General features: G+C 41.4%; 1 long non-coding RNA gene across 1 annotated transcript in view; it reads right to left on the bottom strand.

Moving 5' to 3' along the window:
- Positions 1 to 22,245, bottom strand: part of LOC142826746 (uncharacterized) — a 68,223-nt gene extending 45,978 nt beyond the window's left edge. Inside the window, exon 1 of the long non-coding RNA XR_012900976.1 lies at positions 22,042 to 22,245. This is a non-coding gene — a long non-coding RNA (uncharacterized LOC142826746). The remainder of the gene's footprint in view (positions 1 to 22,041) is intronic.
- Between the last annotated feature and the right edge of the window lie 1,160 nt (positions 22,246 to 23,405).

Raw genomic sequence — 23,405 nt, 5'->3', positions numbered from 1 at the left:
AGTATTTTTACAAAATTAAATAAGGTGTTTGAGGATTCTTAAAAGTTCCTTCAGTACAAGTTGGGTGACAGGTTCTAGTCCCCAAAAGAGGGGAGTTATTTTCTGTTTTCCTTGAGGGATCACTGGATTCATTTGAAATCTGGGAATTAAAGGATATTTGTACTTAATAAAATAAATTTAAGGTATGGTCTTGTCATTTGTGTGTATTTAGTCCTTTTCATCTCCCTGATCCTGTCTAAAACCCATTGAAGGCAACCACTCCACTGACTTCATTGAGTACTCCAGAGAATTATCTGTGCAAACATCACAAGTTTAAGTGGTTCATTTAGGGTAGATCTGAACTGCAATTTAAACATGCTGTATTTCAAAGCCAGCACTAAGCGTATGTCTAGACTGCAATTAAAAATCCATGTCTGGCCTGGGCCAGCTAATTCGTAGGGCTTGGGCAAGAGTATTTTAATTGCAGTGTAGACATTTGGTTTTGGGCTTCGACTCAAGCGTGGAGACCCTTCCACATTTCTGTATCCTAGAGTATGGGTGCCCACCCAAGGTACTACACCACAGTTGCACAGCCCCCCTTAGCTTAAGCTCAAGTCATCTTGTGCAGGCCAGCCATGGGCTTTTAATTGAAGTACCAAGCTACACATAGCCCTGGCATGAAAATCTGAAGCCTCATACAATTAGCAGGTGCGTCTAGGGGCCACAAGACGTTTCTAGCCCAAATTATTCACTTAGCTCTGAAACTGGACATACTCTCCTCACCCCAATATCCAGGGCACTTTCACTGATTTCTGACAAAGCCGTGGACCCTGATTAATATAATGATTTTCTTCCACCTTAGCATACATTGTTAAGCAAAAATGACTAGCTCCAGTTTTGTTTGCCTGATTAACAGAGCTACCACGGATTAGTACATTGACAAAAAACAGAATTCCTCCACCACTACCACGCAATGGTATGCGGGACACCCCTATGTTTATCTACAATTAGAAGAAGAAATATGCAAACTAATTGTTCGAGTCCAGCAGGGCTTGGCACTGCGGTGGGTGCTGCTGGGCTGGCTGTAATGGTTAGCAAATACTGATGTTTTATGGTTTCTACAATGTACATGTTACTCATTATAGAGAGTCACCATGTTTTATGTAAATCAGAAGATGAAAGTGAACTTAAAAGAAACTGTAAAACAATGAAAAGAGATTCTTATCAATGACATTTTGCAAAAACAAATCATTCTAAAACTAATAGTAAAAATGGCCTACATACTTTTTTTATAAAAAGAACACGAGGCCTACATTTTCAGTCAGATAGTATAGGTTACATTATAAGATCATCAGCTCATTATTGAAAAGGGTGAGACTTGCCAGTTGCCATTCTCAGACAGAAAAACTTCAAAAACAAACCGCAGAGAGAAACTGCTGAGCTGGAATTCATATGCAAATTTGACATCCTGAACCAAGGTCTAATAAACACATGGAGTGGTTCTCACACTATACTAGGTAATTTCCTATTCAGGTGCTCACACCTTCTCACCACTGTTGGAGATGAGCCACATTCATTCTGATTTAATTAGCACTGATGTCACAATCCCATTGCTTGCTTTCTTTTTCTTCAGCATCTGAAGAAGTGAGTTGTAGCTCATGAAAGCTTATGCTATAATGCCCTAATCAATTTGTTAGTCTTTAAAGTGCCACTAGACTCCTTGCTATACTGGTAAAGCTGTTGCAAGATAAATTGTATATTTTTTTAATGGTTCTGTTAAACTGAGTAGCAATCCCAAGCAGATGCTTTTCTCCCAGAACCTGGGCTTTCCTTCTGATTGAAAGCCTGACCTCCACAACTGTGTTTAGTTAACATCCAAAAGGCCTCAGAGTTTGAACCTGGAACTTTTAAAAATGAAATTATGGACTATTTATACATTGGAGCTAAAGCAGTAATTTCATTAGCAGGTAACAGTAGTAGGTTGTTACTGTCTGTTAACTTGTGGTTGCAAGAGACAGATGTAGTGCTAAGTGGGTTAATGTTTCTTTAATGGCACTTGATTTGTACCTTTATCATTCAAAAGATTCTTCTTCTTTCTTACTTAGCCAATCACAAATTTTTTCACTCCTCTCTCTCCCATCCACATTTTACTGGGGTTGTTTGTCACCAGAGAGTTATGGAAGAGAATTCCTGCATTTATCTTTTTTAAGGTGACCAGATGCTCCAGCTCTGTCACAATATTTAGTATTACTCAAATAAATGATACTGTGACTTAACAAAGCTCGCAAATAATTCATGGGGAGAAATCACAGCCATGGAATGCCAATTATTTTCTACAATTCTCTAAAGGAAAACTGTCTCTTTGAATTCAGACACGATTTTGTAGGGAAAGGGAGAAATTTGAACTGATTTTCAAAATGCTCTTCTTAAATCATTCAGCATGTTGAACACTGCACATCCCATGGATTTCAAGTGCAGATTGTTTTTCCCAGACATCCAAAGGACTTGACGTTCTCAATGTATTTATGTCTAGTGGTACTTGAAGTTGTAGCAAATACTTGGTCAATAAGAGCTAATATCAATAGCAAGAAAATAGACTTTTCTTTCCTTTTCATGCAAAGTCAATGGAAACTGACTCATGTGATTTACCTGCCCATTGTGTAGGTAAAATTCTCCAAGAGCTGATATCTTCTGCCATCAAAAGTGGTGTCTTGCTAATGTTTTCATATTTACCACACTTAAATGTTCTTCAGATAAATCAGGTAGTAGGCTAGGTGGTTATCATCTCAATCTCTACAAAGCAGAGTTTACCTTGCAAATTTAGACTCCATGAAAACTAATCCACTCCTAAGGACACCACATTTTTCAGGCTAACCAGGTAAAGCTGAACAAAAGGCTGAACAATTTTCTGGGATCTTTGTTACCTGCAATATCTCTTCATAGTGACTTGTAATTCATTCTTTAGAGCAAAAATGATTCTGTACATTTGAATGGGTAACATTATGAAAGAACAACCATCCAATACCAGTGCTGACTAGCTACTCAAAATAATGATGTGCTGTATAAAGAAAAGCATAAGAATGGGCTTAAGAAACAGAATGACAAAAAGTGAAAGAAATCAGTGTGAGAAAGGGACAATGAAAATAACAGTAATAAAAGGAGAGTGTTAAAGGAATAGGGAAAATGCAACAGAAACAATAGTGGAACCCAAGAATAGTTGAATCAGAAGAGAAATGGGGGAGGATTTTCACAGATTATCAGGATGATTGATTTATCTGAGTCATGTGCATATACTTGTATATAGTATATATTGAGACAAGTTCCTAAATACTTTTCTCTGTTAAAAGTATTCATGGATAAATGTAGTGATCCTTAAAGAGAGGAGGTGAAAGTGAAGGACTGAGCGGTTCTGTTAGTGCACCTCTTTCCCATGCCTTGAATACCCCATAGACATTCCCCAAAATGAGACCAAGAAACAGCACTGATTTGTGATGTGTAGAGCTGGACTTAGCATTTTTAGTTTGGCATGCAAAACAGTTATTCACTCCAATATCCCTGCTAATATAACTGATTTCTGCCTATTTTGATCACAGGACTACTCATTTGGTTGGTCTTTGCACTCTGAAAGGCTTGGAAAAACGATTATTTGGAGGCATGTCTGCACACATTCCCCCCATACCTTTCTACATGTGTATGATTTTTCCATCCATTAATATTTTCAAGAGTTTCTTTTTTTATTCCCTGTCTCTAATCAGGAAAATTGGCTTTTTATCCTGATTAAAAACAGAGGGAGGGGAGAAGGAATCTCACAAATATGTACAAACCCCAAAACTCCAACATCTTCATTTTGTGTTAATTGAAACATTTTGTCTTGATTTTGAAAAGTTTGTTTCAATTGTGTCCTTGGTGTTCTTCACTCTAACTTTTAAATTTTTTACACAAAAAGTCATGTTGAACCAGAAATTGGAATGTATTTTTAAAAAATTAAAATGAAGCATTCTGACCATTTTGAAACTTGTTTCAACAGTTTTTCAAGTTGAGAAATTTGTTGAACCCAAAACTGTTTTGCCATTGCATTTATTGAACATAAAAACAGCTATATAAGGTCAGAGCAAAGGTCCATCTAGCCCAGTAGCCTGTCTTCTGACAGTGGCCAATGCCACATGTCCCAGAGGGAGTGAACAGAAACAGGTAATCATTAAGAGATCCCTCTTCTGTCATCTATTTCCAATGTCTGACAAACAGAGGATAGGGATACTATTCCAAACCATGCTGGCTAATAAATATAGATGGAGTGAGGGGGGATTTTATAGCAACTTCAACTTCCTGAAGGGAGGTTCCAAAGAGGATAGAGAAAGGCTGTTCACAGTAGCGACGGATGGCAGAACAAGGAACAATGGTCTCAAGTTATAATGGGAGAGGTCCAGGTTGGATATTAGGTAAAGCTATTTCACTAGGGCTACGTCTAGACTGCAAGCCTATTTCTAAAGAAAGATACTTTCGAAAAAGCCTCTTTCGAAAAAGAGCATCTGGACTGCAAGCAATACTTTTGAAAAAGCAAGCCGCTTTTTCGAAAGAGAGCACCCAGGCAGTCTGGATGCTCTCTTTTGAAAAAGCCCTGTTTGCATTCAAGAACGCCTTTTTTCGAAAGCACTTTCGAAAAAAGGCATTCTTCCTCATGAAATGAGGAGTACTGCCATCAAAAGAAAAGCTGCGTTCTTTCGATTTAAATTCGAAAGAACATGGCTGTAGTCTAGACTCAGGTGAAGTTTTTTTTGAAAAAAGGCTACTTTTTTTAAAAAAACCCTGAAGTCTAGACACAGCCTAGGAGGGTGGTGAAGCACTGGAATGGGTTACCTAGGGAAGTAGTGGAGTCTTCATCTCTACAGGTGTTTAAGTCCCTAGCAGGGTTGATTTAATTGGGATTGGTCCTGCCTTGGTCAGGGGGCTGGACTTGATGGCCTTCTAAGGTCTCTTCCAGCTTTATGATTCTATGACCTAACCTCAATGAATTTCTCTAGTTCTTTTTTGAACCCTATGTAACAGGTTGACTCACTTTCTGCACAGCTTCTTCCCTCAGGGTGGCTTGTGGGGAAGTAACTGGCTGCTCCAATGCCAATGTGCCCCCTTTGGGGGAAGTGTTAGTCTTCAGGGCACTGCCCTCCAGCAATGACCATTCTGATCTTGGTCTGCGACCCCTTCCGTGGGGAGTCATTGTTCTTCCTTCAGTCCTCCTTCCAGGGTCCCCCCTACTCCCTAGGATCACTAGTTCCTCCTGGGAACACCCAGCTCTCTCCTAGAACACACAGTTCCTCAGTGCCCTCCAGGCCTCAGTGACCCACTACCAGTCTCTCTCTAGCACTGTCTCCGGGCCGACTGCAGTCTCTCCCAGCTATTCCTCCCTGGCCAAAGGCACTCATCTGCCTGCCCAGTTGCCTCCTGCAACCCTGCCTTGTGGTCTTATGGCCTGGGGCTTCCCTGGTTCGAACTCCTCCAGCCTACCTCAGCTGTCTCTTTGCAGCCCAGCCTTTTAGGGCTGCCTCCATGTGATCTCCACCCTCTATGACTGCCTCCTTGCAGCCCTGGGCCTCAGGCCGGATAGTCTGGGTTTGCTAGGCCAAAGCCTCTCTCATTGCAGGCAGGCAAGTCTCTCTCTTCCCCCCAGGAGCTGCTCTTATATGGCCTCCAGCTGGGCCCTCCTTAATGGCCTCAGCTGGGCTTCCCCCAATTCCTTGTCAGTCCCTTAAAGGGACAGTGCAGGGTAATACCCTGCCATACCTGTTAAAGTCTGGACTTTATAACATCCTCTGGCAAGGAGTTCCACAGGCTGACCATTCACTATGTGAAGAAAAACTTATTTTGTTTGTTTTAAACCTGCTACCTAGTAATTTAATTTGGTGACCCCTAGTTCTTATAGAATGAGAACAAATTAATCACTTTTCCTGATTTACTTTATCCATACCTGTCATGATTTTATAGATCACCATGATTTTATTTTCATATTACCACCTCCCCACTTAGTCTCCTCTTTGTTAAGTTGAAAAGTCCCAGTCTCTTTAATCTCTCTTCATATGGGACCCGTTCCAAACCCCTAATCATTTTTGTTGCCTTTTTCTGAACATTTTCCAATGCCAATATTTTTTTTTAGATGAGACATCCACATCTGTATGCAGCATTCAAGATGTGGGCATAGCACGGTTTTATATAGAGGCAATAAGATATTCTCTGTCTTATTCTCTATCCCTTTTTAGTTATTCCTAACATTCTGTTTGCTTTTTTAACTGTCACTGCACATTGAGTGGCTGTTTTCAGAGAAATATCTATGATGACTCCAAGATCTCTCTTGAGTAGCTATAGTTAAATTAGTCAGCATCATTTTTTCCAATGTGCATTACTTTGCATTTATCAGCATTAAAATTCAGTTACCATTTTGTTTCCCAATAATTTAGTTTGATAAGATCTTTTTGAAGCTCTTCATAGTCTGCTTTGCTCTTCACTATATTGAGCAGTTTAGTATCATCTTCAAATTTTGCCACCTCACTGTTTATCCCTTTCTCCAGATCATTTATAAATAAGTTGAATAGGATTGGTCCCACTAGTTACCTCTCTCCAGTCTGAAAACTGACCATTTATTCCTACCCTTTGTTCCCTGTCTTTTAACCAGTTATCAACCCATCAGAGGACCTTCCCATGACAACTAACTTTACTTCAGAGCCTTTTGTGAGGAAGTTTGTCAATGGCTTTCTGGAAATCTACAATATACTATATCCACTGGATTCCCCTTGTTCACATGCTTGTTGACCCCCTCAAAGAATTCTAGTATATTAGTAAGGCATGATTTCCCTTTACAGAATCTATGTTGACTTTCCCTCAATAAATTATGTTCATCTATGTTACAAAGATGAATATTGAAACTGAGGCTATGTCTACACTGCAGGGAAAAGTTGGAAAAAGATATGCAAATTGCGAATTGTGATTTGCGTATCTTTTTCTGCTTTTCTTCCGAAAGAGGCTTTTCTAACATTTGGCCTATCTACACGGGGCCATATGTCAGAAAAAACCCTCTTTCAGAACATCCCTTCTTCCTCGTAGAATGAGGTTTATAAGGATGCCAAAAAAATGCATCTGCTTTTCACACTTTTTTTTTCCGGAAAAGCAGATGCATTCCTTGGACATGGCAGAGCTTTTTCGGGATTCATGGAAAAGTTCTGCAATGTAGACATAGCCTGAAGGTTTCAATGGAAAAAGTCCTTTAAAAATTCCTGACCAGTTTTTACCTCCATACTTGCCCCCGTTATCTATATAAACTCAGGAGTGCCTATGTCCCCTGACTGCATCTTCTTATGAATTAATTTCCTTCTTCAAGCCAAATGGAGTTCGAGTACTTGCTTTTTGTGCTTAATTGTTGTATGTATTTTAAAGGGTTTTAATGGATAATCTTAGTAAACTGAGGGTCTCAGCTTCTGGAATGTTTTTTGAGGAATCTGGAGAATTTTAACATTTAACATTTAACAGTTAACAGATATTAGCTTACTAATCATCACAGAAACTCCATAAGGAAAATACTATTATCCTCATTTTATAGCAGGGACAGAAGAGGTAAGGTTAAATGGCATGGGTAAGGCTACTGAGGGAGGAAGTGTCAGGCCAACATGAGCATACTATTGTCCCTTGCAGTCAGTTCAGACCTATGCTTTGTTCTCTAGGCCTGGTTGATGCTACTGTTAAAATGTGTCCCTGGTTGCATTGTTATCTACTTCACAAAGAGATTTTGCAGTGGGCCTATGAATTAGTCTATCACATCCCCCAACAAGAGACCTGTAGATACTATGCCTAAGCAATTCTAGGGAGATCAGGACTAACTCATGAACTTTGGAGGGGTGGGAGAAAGTGACAAGCTTTCAACCATAATGATTAGCTTATATCACAAGCAAATGGGCTCGTGACTTTATTGTATCAAATAAAAGCTGAGATTTCCTCTTCATGCATAGGTTCAGGAGGCAGCTGTTCATGATGCAGCTGTTTCTGCAAGCATCACAATTTTTCGTGTTGTGGACTTTAAAAAGGCTTCATTGTCACAGGATTTGAGCCCATGTCAAAGGTTAATCCACCAAGGACCCAGTTCATTAAATCGTTTAAGCATTTGGCTAAGTCTATCCCTGTTCAACAAAAGACTGAAGTGCATTGAAGTCAATGGGACAACTACTCACATGTAAGAATTTTCTATGTGTCATGCAGCTGCTCCAGTTTCACTATGAGACTGCTATGTGTCTAATTGCTGCTAGTCCTGCAGCTTCTTTATTGGGCTAATGTCTGATGTAATAAGAATATATTAGAGTATTTAGAACAATAGTAGTTTGTTTACATAACAGAAATAATGTACAGTCTGCATGATTTCGCATAAAGTTGTTGTTCTGTTCCAAACCTTTCATTAGAAGGAGATTTATATTTTACAGCTTGGTTTGGAAAATGTTATATTTAACTTCAGGACATTACTAACCTCAGGCCATTTTTGTATATACATTCCAGCATCGATTCTATTTGCTACAGATCCCTGGAAGCTCTGGCTAGCAGAATCTCAAAATCAGCAAGACAACAATGGGCCATAAAAAACTCAACCCAATGCCTTCCAAAGCATCTCTGGGTTCAACTGAGATCTCAGAGGCTTATATCATACTGATACTTTCCCCTTTCTTTATACTATTATTATTGACTGTAAGCTACAATTTAAAGTTGTCATCTGGCATTATCTACTGATTTACCTGTGACAGATTTAATTAGTTAGCAGAAAACATTTTCACCATCTGCCTGCCACCTCTTCAGATAAATCGTGGAAAGTCTCAAACTAAATTGCAACTTGTTAAATGATAGCTAGGAATGTGTTGCTGATTATTTTTACTCACTGTACACTAAAAATGCCTGGCAAAAAATACCTAGGCAAAGGGTGTTGCCGTCACAAATAATACCACTGGAACTCCATGCTGACACAATTTCATATCTGAAAATGGTCTGTTCTTCCATGTTATAGTACAATGTAAATTGAAATGGCTACACATCATGTATCACATTTTATCTTGGTGTTGTGGAGGAACTGTGGAGGTAATTTGCATAAATACATAAATACACCAAGCCATACTCAGCACTCATCTTTGTCCAAAATTCAATCAGACTTGTATGTTTTGAAAAAACTCCAGTTAAGGATTTTCTATATTTGAGTGTATGTTTTTGTACATCTACATCCCAACTGCCATAGGAACTAGAAGTGGTACTGATAGAGGTTGCTCTTGATAGATTTCTGGAAATAGTTGGTTTTCAAGTTCTCATGATACTTCCAATCCAACACAACAAATTCAACCTTTGAACTTCTGGTGTATTATTAAATTCCTTACCGCTTGAGTTTCACTTGGTGAATTTCAAGAAGCATCTTTTTGTGGTCCTGAACAACCATCCTTTTCTTCTCTTGGCTGCCCCTTGGAGTGGCTCAGGAAAGAATCGAATCTCCTGCACAGATGTGCAGAGTAGTTCATGCTCTTCTTGTCTGGGCTTGGACTTAATTTTCTAGCATGTGTTTTTATTACGGATAAAGCTCCTTGGTTCACCTCAATCATGGTCTTTGTATATGTGAGTGAAAAGATTTCAGGAGCTTCTCACCACCTAAAAAGCCTCACTACATTCAGATCAGTCAAGTGTGTTCTGGAAAAGTGTACTAAGGCCTAAAGTGATTCCAAACCTTAGAAACACAACTTTTTTTGCCAAGTATTTGACTACTTTCTTTTTTTTTTTTTTTTTTTTTTTTTTTTTTTGTCCTTCAGGTTCCATTCCTGAATAAACTCAAAGCCAAAGCTGGTGGCACTGAGACATGTCCATGGGATTCACTGAGCTCCAAATAATCTTCATCAGATGATGAATGAACAACTGAGTGATGATTCAAGTCCCTAAATTGCCTAATGTCCAGGGCATTCATTCTCTAGAAAGACCATGAACAAACTAATTGGAACAGTATTTAAAAAGAAATCCATATTCCTCTGAGGGTATTTAAATTCATCCTATAACAGTGAATTTGACATAGGACCTTACATGGGGACTAATTACTACTTACGGCTAACCATACTTTACTGTGCCTCAGGCCATCACCTCAGTTGATAATACTCATGAAATGTACCAGGCTGTTACTTGGCCAGCCAGATCAAGAAACCTCATCATATCACTGTGGAATTTCCACTACATGCATGTGACGAAGTGGGTCTTTACCCACGAAAGCTTATACTCCAATAAATCTGTTAGTCTATAAGGTGCCACAGGACTCCTCTTCGCTGTCACATCACTGAAGACTTATAACCACAAGATGGCAGTGGACACAGAAGGCAAGCATATTGTACAACATCTGCTCCTCCCTGCACATCTGGAAGCTGTTCTGCATCCAGATTATGTACAGTGTAAGCAAAGTCAGTTCTGGATAACGTGTTGTGTTTTACAACATTAAAGCACAATGAACAACTCACTGCCCATTGAAAAAAGGTGTAATTTGATGTGTATTTGGTTTTTAATCTCCACAATTCCACAGGTGCTGGAACGAGAGATGCTGAGAGTACTGCCACACCGTCTGGTTGGAAGTGATTTTCATTGTATACAGGATTTACAGTTTGGTTGAATGTTTGCAGCACCCCCACTATACAAATTGTTCCAGAATCACTGCACAACTCTCACAACCTGCGTGAGTGACTGCAATATACTCACAGTACACAGTACCATTAACTGGGATGTGCTGGCCAATTCCAGACCACCTACACCAGTAGAGTGGGGCTGTGAGTTTGTTCTCTTTCTCTACACATAACAGCCTTTCCATTGATAAGGGTCTCTGCATGCAGGTTTCTACTGGAAAAATGAGTGGAACCCTGGAGTGGATAGAGTTCCATGTCTGTCAAGACAGGAATTATAATTGTACAACATGTAAAAATTGTCAAGAAGTTTTACCAGTAACATTTCACTGCCTGGTTTCTATAGGGCAATCCAATGGCTTGAAATTATATTTTGAAAGCTATTCTGGTAATGTAAAAATAAATCATTTGTCATCAATTTTTTAGCCTGGTTAACAAGAAAAAAAACCTATCCAATCATTAATGCTACAGAATTTTTCTTTTGTGTCTACTTTTCTCCTGACTTGTTTCACTTTCTGATTCTAATATGTCTTGATTGTAACCTGGGTGACAAAGCTAATAGTCTCATGTTCTTAGAACTGAACAGATTTTTAATGATCTGTGGACTCATGCAGCTTTGAAAATAAAAAAAGGGAATGTCGGTATGCACTGCCCTCTGCTGGTAAATGTAATCAAGATGTATAAACGGTACCACTGATTCTGATTTTGATTCACTCTTTTAGACTCTGCAAAAATAGAGGAAGTTAGGAACATCATCTGTCAAAAACCAATGTTCTTAGCCCAGGACTCTCATAGGAAGAGGTGCTGAAAACAATCACAAACATTGCCTCTGTGGAGAAATTCCTATTTAGCTGGCCAGATGCAGAGAAAAACAGACCAATGCAAAGAAATATCTGAGCCTCCTAGGTCTACACACACCAATCTTTGATAACATCTGCCACTGACCTATTATATCAAACATGCACTTTAATAATATACTAGCACATGTCCCAATATGAGATTTATAACTAGTATGCTGGAAACATTAATATTTACAGAAGTCCAAACACCTGTAGGTTTATTTCTTATTTTTGGTACAATATAAATTCACATTGTGTGGTAATCTAAACCCTGCCAAAATATTGTTTATCATCTAATTATATTATGCCTTTCCAAATAGGGCTCATCACACATACTACCGGGGTGAAAGTATCTTCAATTTCTTACAGATACTATTGTATTGCAACATCCCTTGGATGAGGGCAGCAGGTTGGGGCTGGGCTGTGATATGACTGTATCTGTAAGAAATTTAAGTATAGGAGGGGAGTGCAGGGGGCTCAAGGCAGGAGATGGAGTGGGGGTGGGCTCAGGACAAGGTGTTGGGGGTATATAGAGGACTCAGGGAAGTGGTAGAGATGTGGGGGTGTTGTAGGGGTAAGGGCATGGGCTTGAGAGGTATGGTGGGCTCAGGGCGGGAGGTTGGTCTGCGTAGGTGGGGGGAGCAGGGGTACCATTTCAGATTTGGGGGGGCAACCTGTGCATGCTCTGATGGGGGGAGAGAGTGAAAACATAGGAGGGTGGACTGAGGACAGAGGTTGCAGTAGTGTTACTGAGCATGCTCAGTATAAACCAAGCACCAAATGGGGAGCGGGGAACCAACAACATCCACCCTCCCCCCCCCCCCCCCCCCCACCGGCCACACACACACATGCATTATCTCTATCCAGGGGCTACCAAAGCACCAGAAAACTCTATTTTTTCTAGCAGACAACTTAGCAATTAGCTGACAGGAGCACTGTATCTAATAATTATATAAAAGAAAAATTAAATAAATGTTAGATCCACTCAGCTCTAACACTAACATATTGTGACATATTGTGGCAACTTGCTTAAAAGACACTGGTTAGCCTTAATATTTTAATTTATATTCTTTCTTTGTTACTAACTCTGTGGAGAGAGAGAGACGCTGTCAAGACTCCTGGGCTCTGGGAGAGCTCAGGGCTGGAGCATGGGTGAGCTATGGCCATGCCACCCAGGGTCTAGTATCTCAACTCTGGAAGGGGAATGGGGTCTAGTGGGTTACAGCAAGGGGTCAGATACATTTCAGCTCTACAGCAGAATGGCCATACTGGGTCAGACCAATGATCCTTCTAGCCCAGTATCCAGTCTGTCAACAGTGGTCAATGCCAGGTGCTTCAGAAGAGATAAATAGAAGAGACAGTCATCATGATACATTCCTTGTCACCCATTCCCAGCTTCTGGCAAACAGAAGGTAGAGACACCATCCCTGCCCATTCTGGCTGGTAGCCGTTGATGAACCTATCCTCCTTGAACTTATCGTGTTTTTATTGAAACCCTGTTATAGTTTAGGCTTTTCCACCATCCCCTGGCAAAGAGTTCCACAAGTTGATTGTGAAGAAATAATTTTTGTTTTTGTTTTAAATCTGCTGCCTATAAATTGAAGTGGGGCAGCTTCTTGTGTTATGTTAGTGAAAGAATAAATAACATTTCCTTATTCTATTTTTCCATACCATTCATGGTATTCTAGACATCTAACATACCCCCCGCCCCCACCCTTTAGTCATTTATTTTCCAAGCTGAAGAGTCCTAGTCTTGTTAATCTATCCTCATATGGGAGCTGTTCCTTACCCTTAATCATTCTGTTGCCCTTTCTGTACCTTTTCCAGATGGATGGATGGATGGATGGATGGATGGGGGTGACCAGATCTACAGTATTCAAAATGTGAGCATACAAAAGAGGAATGCTCTGCCTGCCTCAAAGGCAAAGCTGCAAGCAGCTAAATCTGTTGCAGTTCAGACCTGCCTCTGCAGTCAAGGTATTCAGCTTTAAGCAGACCTTGAGCATGAAATCCAGGGGTTTCAAACTCAGGAGGGGGGGCTATTGTCCCCCTAGTCCAGCATAAATGGCCTTGTAGGGGAGATCAGGGCAAGGGGTGGGGATGTGGGAGGTGCAGGATTCAACGACGGGTGTGAGGGACACAAGGAGTTGTAGGGTATAGAGAGCCTCAGGAAAGATGGTTGGGAGAGCTCGGGGCTGGAGCATGGATGAGCTATTGCCATGCCACCCAGGGTCTAGTGACACAAGTTATTTTTGTCACTACTCCAGCAGCAATCAAAGCCCCTCCCTCAGCCAGCTACTCTCTTACTGGTGCACCACACTGGGACATACCAGTTAACTTTCAACTGTGTACATAGCTTTTTAAGTGCTTTGTTGCTTTTGTTATTTACTTGTTGTTCAATTAAATAAAACTAAGGAATGGGTTTCACTGTTGAAAATTCTTTGTTGCCATACTAAGACCATATAGCTCAGCCAGGAAAGGGTTAAAAGTTATCTGCTGACACGTGATTTTGCGATGTAAGTCCTTTTTTAGGGCAAGGATAAAGCCACGGAGCACTGCAGCCAGTATTGGTAAGGGGAAGTGCTTTGCTTTTGTACTATTCATCCGTTCTGTGCACCGAGTTAAGGACCTGAAACAGATCCCAATGAGGAACCGGTTCTTTCCGGGGCTAGTGAAAAAGACCACCCTCTTCAGCATCCATAAAAACTCAAAGTGAAAGTCTCTCTCAAAGTCATTCACTTTTCCAAATCAGATGCTGGTGTGACAGGTGGGGTCTTGCTGGCCATGCTGAGGTACCTATGTCAGTCTTGTGTGGAAGCAGTCTGCTCCATCACTCTGCTTGTTTGGTTGCAGCTCTCTCAATGGGAAAGCCTGACAACAGTCTATCTCTCATAGATGATCATTAGTAGCAGTAATCAGGCCCAGGGGGGCAAAGAGGCAATCATTGCCTCAGGGGTTGACAATTCAAAGGGGCTCAGGGTTCCTGGCTACCACCACTGCTACTGTAGCAGCAGCAGCAGCTGGAGCCCCAGGCCTTCTTAATCGTCACTGGAACATCCTTCCTTTTGCGCCATGTGGCTCTGAGGGCTAGAGGGTGCACTGAGCTCTGGGAAGCACTGAGGACAGAAAAAGGCAAGTGTGGATGCAGAAGAGGGAGTTTTTTCGAAAGAAGAGGAAAGAGGAAACAGCGCAGTGTCGTGGTGGCCACTCCGTCCACAGCAATCACAACTTAAATGCAAGATTGCGTCCATTCAGTCTGGACACTCTTTCAAAAAAACCAGATCACCTTTTCGATGCGCTTTTGCTGTGTGGACGCTCTCTTTCTAAAGAAGATTTTTCAGAAGATCTCTTCCGAAAAAGTTTCTTCCAAAAGAAGCCTTCTATCTAGACGTATCCCCAATGATTGGCCTACTGATGGTGGCTCAATTGGCCTACTGATGGTGGTGGTTGGCATGTCCCCAGAGGCCTTCAGATAAGGCTTCCCTAACAGAGCGGATAAAGATTTCGTGTGTGTGTGTGTGTGTGTGTGTGTGTGTGTGTGTGTGTGTGTGTGTGTGTGTGTGTTGGGATTACTTTAAATTACACCAGATACAAGCCTGCCCTTCTCCAGCCTCAAGGATCTCAAATTACCTTTGCCTTCATCCTCATATGCCACTGTGAAAGTGTAGCTCTGGCACAACTGGTAGATTCTCATGGATGACTTGGGTTTTGCTTCAATTTGCTTTTGGATCACCTTACAGTTAGCTAGTAATCTCACTACTTGGTTCAGAAGCCCTAATCTCACTACTTGGTTCAGAAGCTAGGCTCTGGAGGGACCCATTTGCAGTATGACCACAGGATCTGCAAGGCCTTAAAGATGGATGTGAACAAAAATGAGAGCAGTTAGAAAACATCTTCACATTTCCAAAAGGAGTTCAAAGGGTCTTTACCCAGTGGGAAAGAAAAATTATTCATTCATCCTCTAGTGGGTGCTGCTCCTAAATGTGAATATTGAATTACAAAAATTGAGAAGAGTTATAATGTAAAGGAGCAATGAAACTGCCTTTCCTAAATGCTCCTGTGACTCCATTTTGTTGTTCTGTGCAGTTACTGCCTACTTTTTGCCCTTGATCTTAGCATCTGAGAGCAGAGCAACACAGATATGTAAATAGGCAGTCATCTAAGGAGAGAGAGAGCTCTATGAGACAATTTCCAGAAACTAATCGCAGCTTTTCTTTTGAAAAGCTTTCTATCAGTTATCAGGGGGAATAGACCCTTCTCTGGGCTTTAAACAAATGGAGCACTCATGCCTGGGAGGTCAAGTAATGTTTGAGACTGATAGATTTCAAGCACTTATTTGTGTCCACCAGAGACACACAAGGTGTGTCTAGACTACAGGGGTTTTTTTTGAAAAAAGTAACCTTTTTTTGAAAAAACTTCCCTGCGTCTAGACTGCTGCCGAGTTCTTTTGAAATGAAATTGAAAAGAGGGCAGTCATTTTTTCGACCATGGTAAACCTCATTTTATGAGGAAGAACGCCTTTTTTCGAAAGTGCTCTTTTGAAAAAAGGTGTTCTTGAAGGCAAACAGGGCTTTTTTGAAAGAGAGCATCCAGACTGTCTGGGTGCTCTTTTTCGAAAAAGCGGCTTACTTTTTCAAAAGTACTGGTTGTAGGCTAGGCGCTCTTTTTCTAAAGAAGCTTTTTCAAAAGTATCTTTCAAAAAAGCCTTTCTTTCAAAAGAAGCTTGCAGTCTAGATGTAGCCTGTTTCCCATAACTTAGTTTTGAAACTAATCTAAGTTTTGACTGTTGCTGATCCTATTTAGAGAAGCAGCATCTCTCATATCACCTTGAATTGTAGACTACATTGTTTCATGCAGTATTTAGGCAACTTGGCCTTTTTTTCTTTCCAGAGGTTGCATGGGCCAAAACCCAAAAGCACCAAAATTGGACACAACCCACATAATTTGAAGCTGTTGGAAGTATTGTTACACATAGCAACCAAATCCACAAAATGCAGTCCATTCACAGTACCATCATACACGTTAAGTTTCAAATAGCTTCATAAAATTAAACATCAATTTTTATATAGCTGTCCTGATAACTGTATATTTCAGACAGTGGTAAGGGGCAGAGAATAATAGCTATAATGACAGTTGTACAAGGATCAGAAAATGCACCTGAAAAGTCATTTTTTCATAGTATTATTACAATTAAAAGACATAAACACCAAATAGGAAGTGGGTTTTGAACTACCTTAGGTGACTGCAAATCTCAGCCTGCCTGTACAGGACCTCTCCTTGTTCAACATGGATTGCATCTGCTACATAAAATTTGCTAAGCTACATAAACTTTCATGATGATCAAATAGTCTAAAAAAAAAGTGTTAAGTCAACCTACAAGCCAGTGACCAACAAATTAGCAACACCTAAATGAACCCACTGTTCACACCAAGTCAATGGAAATGGAGAAAAACTTTTACTGCATGCATTTTCAACATTCCTCTAAATTTTAGCAAAGTATTGCATGCATCCTGTATTATATAAAAGTTCTTTTGGTTATGTAACAAGGAGAAACACACTGTGTTACAGTTTATTGACTCAGCAACAAATGAGTCAATGAGCAACAGATACTCCACAATGATATACCAGGTTTTAGAGATCACTGTATCAAAAACAAGAGGTAATTCCTCACCTAGGCCCTGATCCTTTACCACTAAACCAACGGAAGGGTTTTTTTTGTCATAGATTCATAGGGTATGTCTACACTACAACGTTAATTCGAACTAACTTAGTTCGAATTAGTTAATTCGAACTAACGCATCTAGAACTAAAAACTAGTTCGAATTAGCGTTTTGCTAATTCGAACTAGCGCGTCCACATTAAGTGGACCCTGAACCAGGCTTAAGGATGGCCGGAAGCAGTGCCGGCAGGGCATCAGAGGAGGTCTTAGAGCGTGGAGATGCTGTCTCAGGCTAGCCAAGGGCTGTGCTTAAAGGGACCCGACCCCCACCCCGGACAGACAGTTCTCAGGGGTGCCCCGCTTGCAAAGCACTCCTGGCTTGGATTGCCCTGAGTGCCCACAATGGGCACATCACAGCACTCAGCCATCAGCCCGGCTGCACTTGCCACAGGCTGCCATCTAGGGAGAGGGAGCAATTGGGGGGCTGCAGGAGAGCTTCCACCCCCAGAAGCCCACAGAGCCAGCCCAGTCCTCCCCATCGGGGGCTCGTGCCCCATTCCTTCCTCACCTCCTTCCACTTACCCTTCCCTAGCCCCTCTTCTTGATGTACAAAATAAAGATAACGTGTTTTCCAAAATGGAATCTGTCTTTATTGAACAAAACTGGGGGAGACTAGGAAAAGGAGGTGGGAGAGGGGAAGAGAGAGGCTGGGAGAGGGGAGGACAACTAAAATGATCAGGGGTTGGGAACAGGTCCCATATGAAGAGAGGCTAAAGAGACTGGGACTTTTCAGCTTAGAAAAGAGGAGACGGAGGGGGGACAGGATAGAGGTCTCTAAAAGCAGGAGTTGGGTGGAGACGGTGCATACAGAAAATTTCTTCATTAGTTCCCATAAAGAAGGACTAGAGGACACCAAAGGAAAGGAATGGGTAGCAGGCTTCAAACTAGTAACAGAAAGTTGTTCTTCACAAAGCAAAGAGTCAACCTGTGGAACTCCTTGAAGCAGGAGGCTGTGAAGGCTAGAACTGGAACAGAGTTTAAAGGGAAGTGAGATCAAGTCATGGAGGTTGGGTCCATGGAGTAGTCTTAGCCAGGGGGTAGGAGTGGTGTCCCTGCCCAAGGTTTGTGGAAGGCTGGAGAGGGATGGCATGAGACAAATGGCTTGGTCACTGTCTTCGGTCCATCCCCTCCAGGGTCCCTAGGGTTGGCCGCTGTCGGCAGACAGGCTACTGGGCTAGATGGACCTTTGGTCTGACCCAGGATGGCCATTGTAAGCTCAGGGCTCAGGGTCGGGAGTCTCAGTGGACCCCCTTGATTCTCTTGCACACCTGCCCCTGGGTGGCCAGGCTGGCAGCTCTCCTGCCCTAGCCGGCCACTTTCCTGTGCCTAGTGCGGAGATCGTGGATGAGGTCCAAGATGTCCGCACTAGCCCAGGTGGGTGCCCGCCTCTTGCAGTCCCGGGCAAGCTCCCGGGAGCCACCAGCCTGGTCCCAGGAAGAGGGGGAGGGCTGGGGGGCATCGGGTGGGTGGCTCGATCTGTGCCAGGTGCAGGGTCTGCTGGCTGGGTGCTGGCAGGCTTGCATCTGGCACAGGCACCGTAGCCAGCCCGTGCCCCTTTAAGGGGTCCGGGGCCGGGAGGGGGACAGTAGAGTTTCTCTGGTGTTGGCCAGAGTGGCCATCAGGGAATCCTGGGGAGGGATAGCCTCCCACTAGTTTGAATTAAGGGGCTACACACCCCTTAATTCGAACTAGCTAGTTCGAACTAGGCTTAATTCTCGTGGAATGAGGATTACCTAGTTCGAACTAAGCGCTCCGTTAGTTCAAATTAAATGCGAACTAACGGAGCGCTAGTGTAGCGCCTATGAAAGTTAGTTCGAACTAACGTCCGTTAGTTCGAACTAACTTTGTAGTGTAGACATAGCCATAGATTTTAAGGCCATAAAGGACCATTTTAGCATCTAGTCTGATCTCCTATGTATCATAGGCGGTGACATTTCATCTAGATATTCCCATACTGAGCCCAGTAACTTGTATTGGCTAAACATATCTACCAGAAAAATAATCACTCTTGACACTTCCATTGCTAGTTTGTTCCAATAGTTAATCTCAATCCTTGTTAAAAATGTGTGTATGATTTTTAATTTATATTTGTCTTGCTTCAGCTTAAACCATTGGTTGTTATTATGGCTTTCTCCACTATTACCTGGTATTTGCTCCACATGAAGGTACTTATACAGTTGTAATCAAGTTACCTCTTAATCTTCTTTTTGTTAAGATAATCAGATTGAGTAGGTTTCTCAGGATCTGGCTGTGGAGGTGTTGGGGACTCTGGCTTTGCAGGGGGCTGGTGTTCTTGGGGCTCCACAGGAAGGGAGAGAGAAGGAGTCTTAAGGCCCCAGGGGGGTGCATGGGCAAAACCAGAGGTCTAGCCTCCCTGAAGGGGTGCTTCATCCATTGGCTATGTTCAAGCCCATAGATGGAGAGAGAAAGAAGAATGTAATACACCCCATACAGACTTTAGACATATACAGATACCTGACACTGACAAATGGATGGGGGGAGAGAGGGCAGGACTGACCTGATTATACCATTGTCGATGTTACTGGTATAATCCAAAGGCACTGAGACCACTGACAAAGGAGAGTGAAGTCTGCTTTACAGCCTTAGCTGAAAGGCATGCTGTGGAGGCACATGACTATAACCCTTAATGTTGCAAGTTCAATCTCTCCTGCTGATGACCAGTGTCTGTTGGTTCTACGGGCTGGAGTTTGTTTGGGATGAACACCTGGGAGGCCCCAGAAACTTGGGATGTCCTTCCTCAGTTGAGGGATATATGTAACCCAGAGGTGCTAAGATGATGGATGAGAGAGTGAAGCCTACTCTACAGCCTTAGCTGACAGCCAGTTGGCTCTTAGCTCCTGCAATAAAGATGCATGACTTCAACCTGTAAGGTCCCAGGTTCAATCCTTCCTGCCATGTCAGCTCTACATTGGGTTAGTAGTTCTGTCCATTTCCTGGTCTTTCTAAGAGCACCCACCTCAGATCCTCATGTGTGTCAGTAGGTCTCCCAACCTCAGTTTCTGACTGGTACAAGGAAGTCTCTTTTCTGCATGAACCTGGGCTTGGTTACTATGAGCCCAGATGTGACGTTGCCTTATGCTTCATGATGGCTTTTTCTTTTCTTTTCTTTTCTTTTCTTTTCTTTTCTTTTCTTTTCTTTTCTTTTTTTCATCATCCAGCACATGCAACAGGGAGAACCTTGCCCCCACCTCTGTCAGTGATGGTTCCATTGTTTGGGTAGACTCATTCAGTCTCAATGGTCTGTTAACCACCAGCACAAGATTTATGTTTCCATGTAGGTTGAGTGTGTCAAAATTGTCTTATTGCCTTGGCCAATTTTAGAAATCAGGATTGTTGATCACATTTTGGGCACAGATTGAAATGTGCAATTAATACATTTATAATTATGTACAGCATTTGCATACTTGGTAATGCAAGCTTTGCAACTCCCCTCCCCTTAATTAAGATTACAGCACAGTTATTTATAGTTATCATTTATTTCAGATAGCTGGAGCTGGAGACTATTAAACTGGGTTTAACATAGAGCTGATTTAAAATGCTTGTCAATACTCTTTTAGATGAAAAAAAGGATTTTCAATTAAACAGAATGTTTAAAAAAGATTTATGTTTCTATCAAAAACTGGGGCAGGAGAGAACAAAATGGGGGAAAATTCCAAACTAGTTCTATTTTAACTAGTGTTTGGGAAAAGGAGCACTAAGAAGTCTGAGTTATGAGTGCGATAATGGTCTGAACATCTGAACAGTAATTTCCCTCTCCAAACAATAGTGTATGGAAGCTGGTGGAAGGCATGTCAAAAATTAAATGAAATGAATGATGGTAGGCTAGGTTACAGTAAGACTCTGCAGTTACTTGACGACCACTCTAATATGTAATAAGCCACAGTAAACTGGAAATAAAATGCATGATTCTCTAGTGAAATGTCTGAAAACGAGTAGTGCACAAAACTATTTTTTGCATCAAGGTATGCCATAGATTTTCTACATGTTGTAAGTGAAATAGAATCATGAAAAAGGTTTGGAATAGAATCCCTGTACAAAAAGGATCTCTATATTCCAAAAATAATGTAATTTCTGTCACCTACAATGCATGAAAAAGAAGACATTAGCTACAAAAGTAGAAATAGTGTGAGAGCAATGTCCCAATCTATGTATGTTAAAAATTATAGTAGAGCAATGTGTTAAAGAAAGTGACTGGTAAAATCAGTCATTACTCTGTAATGAGATAATCAGCTATATGCTACGTCTTGGACTATTAATAAATTTTTGTTCAAATTTTTAGGCAAAATTTAGACAGTACAACTGAGAACAGAACCTTAACATTGTGGCCACAGGGCAACCTGGAAAGAAGTGTGTCATGGCTCCTTCCCCACTCTGGCATGATAAATGCAGAAGTGGGGGCCAGCAAGTGTACCCCAAAGCCTTATCTACCAGGCTTTGGTATAAAACTTCCCCCCAAGATCTTAAAAACCTAGATCTTGGGAATAAAACTTCCGCTGCCACCACCCAAATGTTGATAAAGAAATCAGGGGAAAGATCATTTGGGAAATCTTACCCCTAAAACAAAAATCAGGGCACACCATTAACCACTGCCAGGTTAATAAAAAGAAAAGAAAGAACTTTTATTATTACAACAATATTCCTGTTGCAACCATAATAACTAGATAGGGAGGTAACAAAATATACTCATGGAGAAACTCCATGGGCCTAGAACTTAGTTACAAAGAAAAGCCAAAACATCTTTTAAACAGTGCCAGATCTCAGATCCCATACCCAATCCTTAAAACAATAAAACCTAATGAAACTACCTAAACTTTACCCTACTTACAGAAAATGAAGAATGGTGTCTTGGAGAGAGAGAGACATGCTTGTCCCTCTCTGTAGCTGCAGAGAACTCTCTCAGAGACAAAAGGGAGAAAAGGAAAAAAAACCAAATTCCTTTGTCCCAGTTTGAAAAATCCCACCTACATTCCTATTGGTCACTCCACCTGGCTAGGTGTAGTTAACCCCTTAAACCCCAGGCTGCTGGCTAACCCTCATAATCATGACTAAGTGGAGCTGGTGTTTCTACCGGCTTTGGCAAAACAGTAACATCTAATGGGATTTAGCATGTATGTATGTCGTTGCATCTTTCACACACACCACTCTCTGCAATGCAGCAAGGCCAGTGAGTGAGTATGCACAGAAATCAGGTTTGTCATTGGATCCTTCTGTTTCTTCTCATTGTTTCCAAAAAGAAAGAGACAAATTGGAAATAATGGATTGTCCAGGCTTGAAAGAAAAGTACAGTGAGAAAGCATCAAAGCAATAAAATGCTGAGGCAACACATTGGCAGGGGGAGAGAGAGGGATCCATGTATGCACATGACTTGGGAAGGTGGTGACCAACAAGCCAAGTCTGTATCCACATGTGAGGATTTAAGAACCATCCTTGGACCATGCATACAGAAGAAAGAGTGTAAAAATGCAATACAGATTATGCTTTCTAATTATATCTGAATCCCTGGAATGATCGCAGTTCTGAGCTCCATCTGCTGGGCTTGCAAAATATTCTAACATACAAGTTTGACACATGTCCATGCTGCTCACATCTCCACAAGGATCATCATGTTTCTTTGTGGCTAGAAACTCTTCCTATTTTACCTTGAATTGTAGAACAGTAGTCATTGTGAGCAGTTCAAATTCCTTTATCTTCAGACACCCACACTTGTTCACATACAAGGTGAATATTTTCCATCCAGATTGTTAATGAGTAGCTTTTTTACCACATTCAAATGCCTGACCTATAGCTCAAGTATCATTACCACAAGCTATAGTTGTAAAAGTGTTACCCCTGCAGTGTTTGGGATTCATGCCTTTCCTCGGAGCGCATTGTTCTCCATGACTGTAACTGAAAAATTCTCAGAGGTCTCTGTCTGTTCATGAAGTAGAGACAAGGAGATTACACTTTCTCTGGGACTACTATAAGCAAATTCTCCTCTGAAGTTAATGCAATTGTATGGGGGTAATTAAGAAGAATTGGATTCAGCAGTCCCAAAAAAGATTCGTCCTATTTGTGGTGACTAGAGGCGTTTATTAAGATTATGGCAGAAAGCACATCTTATTAATGTTAAAATTACATCTCATTTGTTGATCCTTGTAGGTGATGGGAATTGAGGACACTCCTGGTAACAGCATTTGAATTTTCAAGTCC

Source organism: Pelodiscus sinensis, chromosome 2 (genome assembly GCF_049634645.1).
Source record: "Pelodiscus sinensis isolate JC-2024 chromosome 2, ASM4963464v1, whole genome shotgun sequence".
In the NCBI taxonomy this organism is placed as follows: Eukaryota; Metazoa; Chordata; order Testudines; family Trionychidae; genus Pelodiscus; species Pelodiscus sinensis.
The sequence above is the reverse complement of the archived record's forward strand: the minus strand, read 5'-3'. Positions and strand labels throughout refer to the sequence as shown.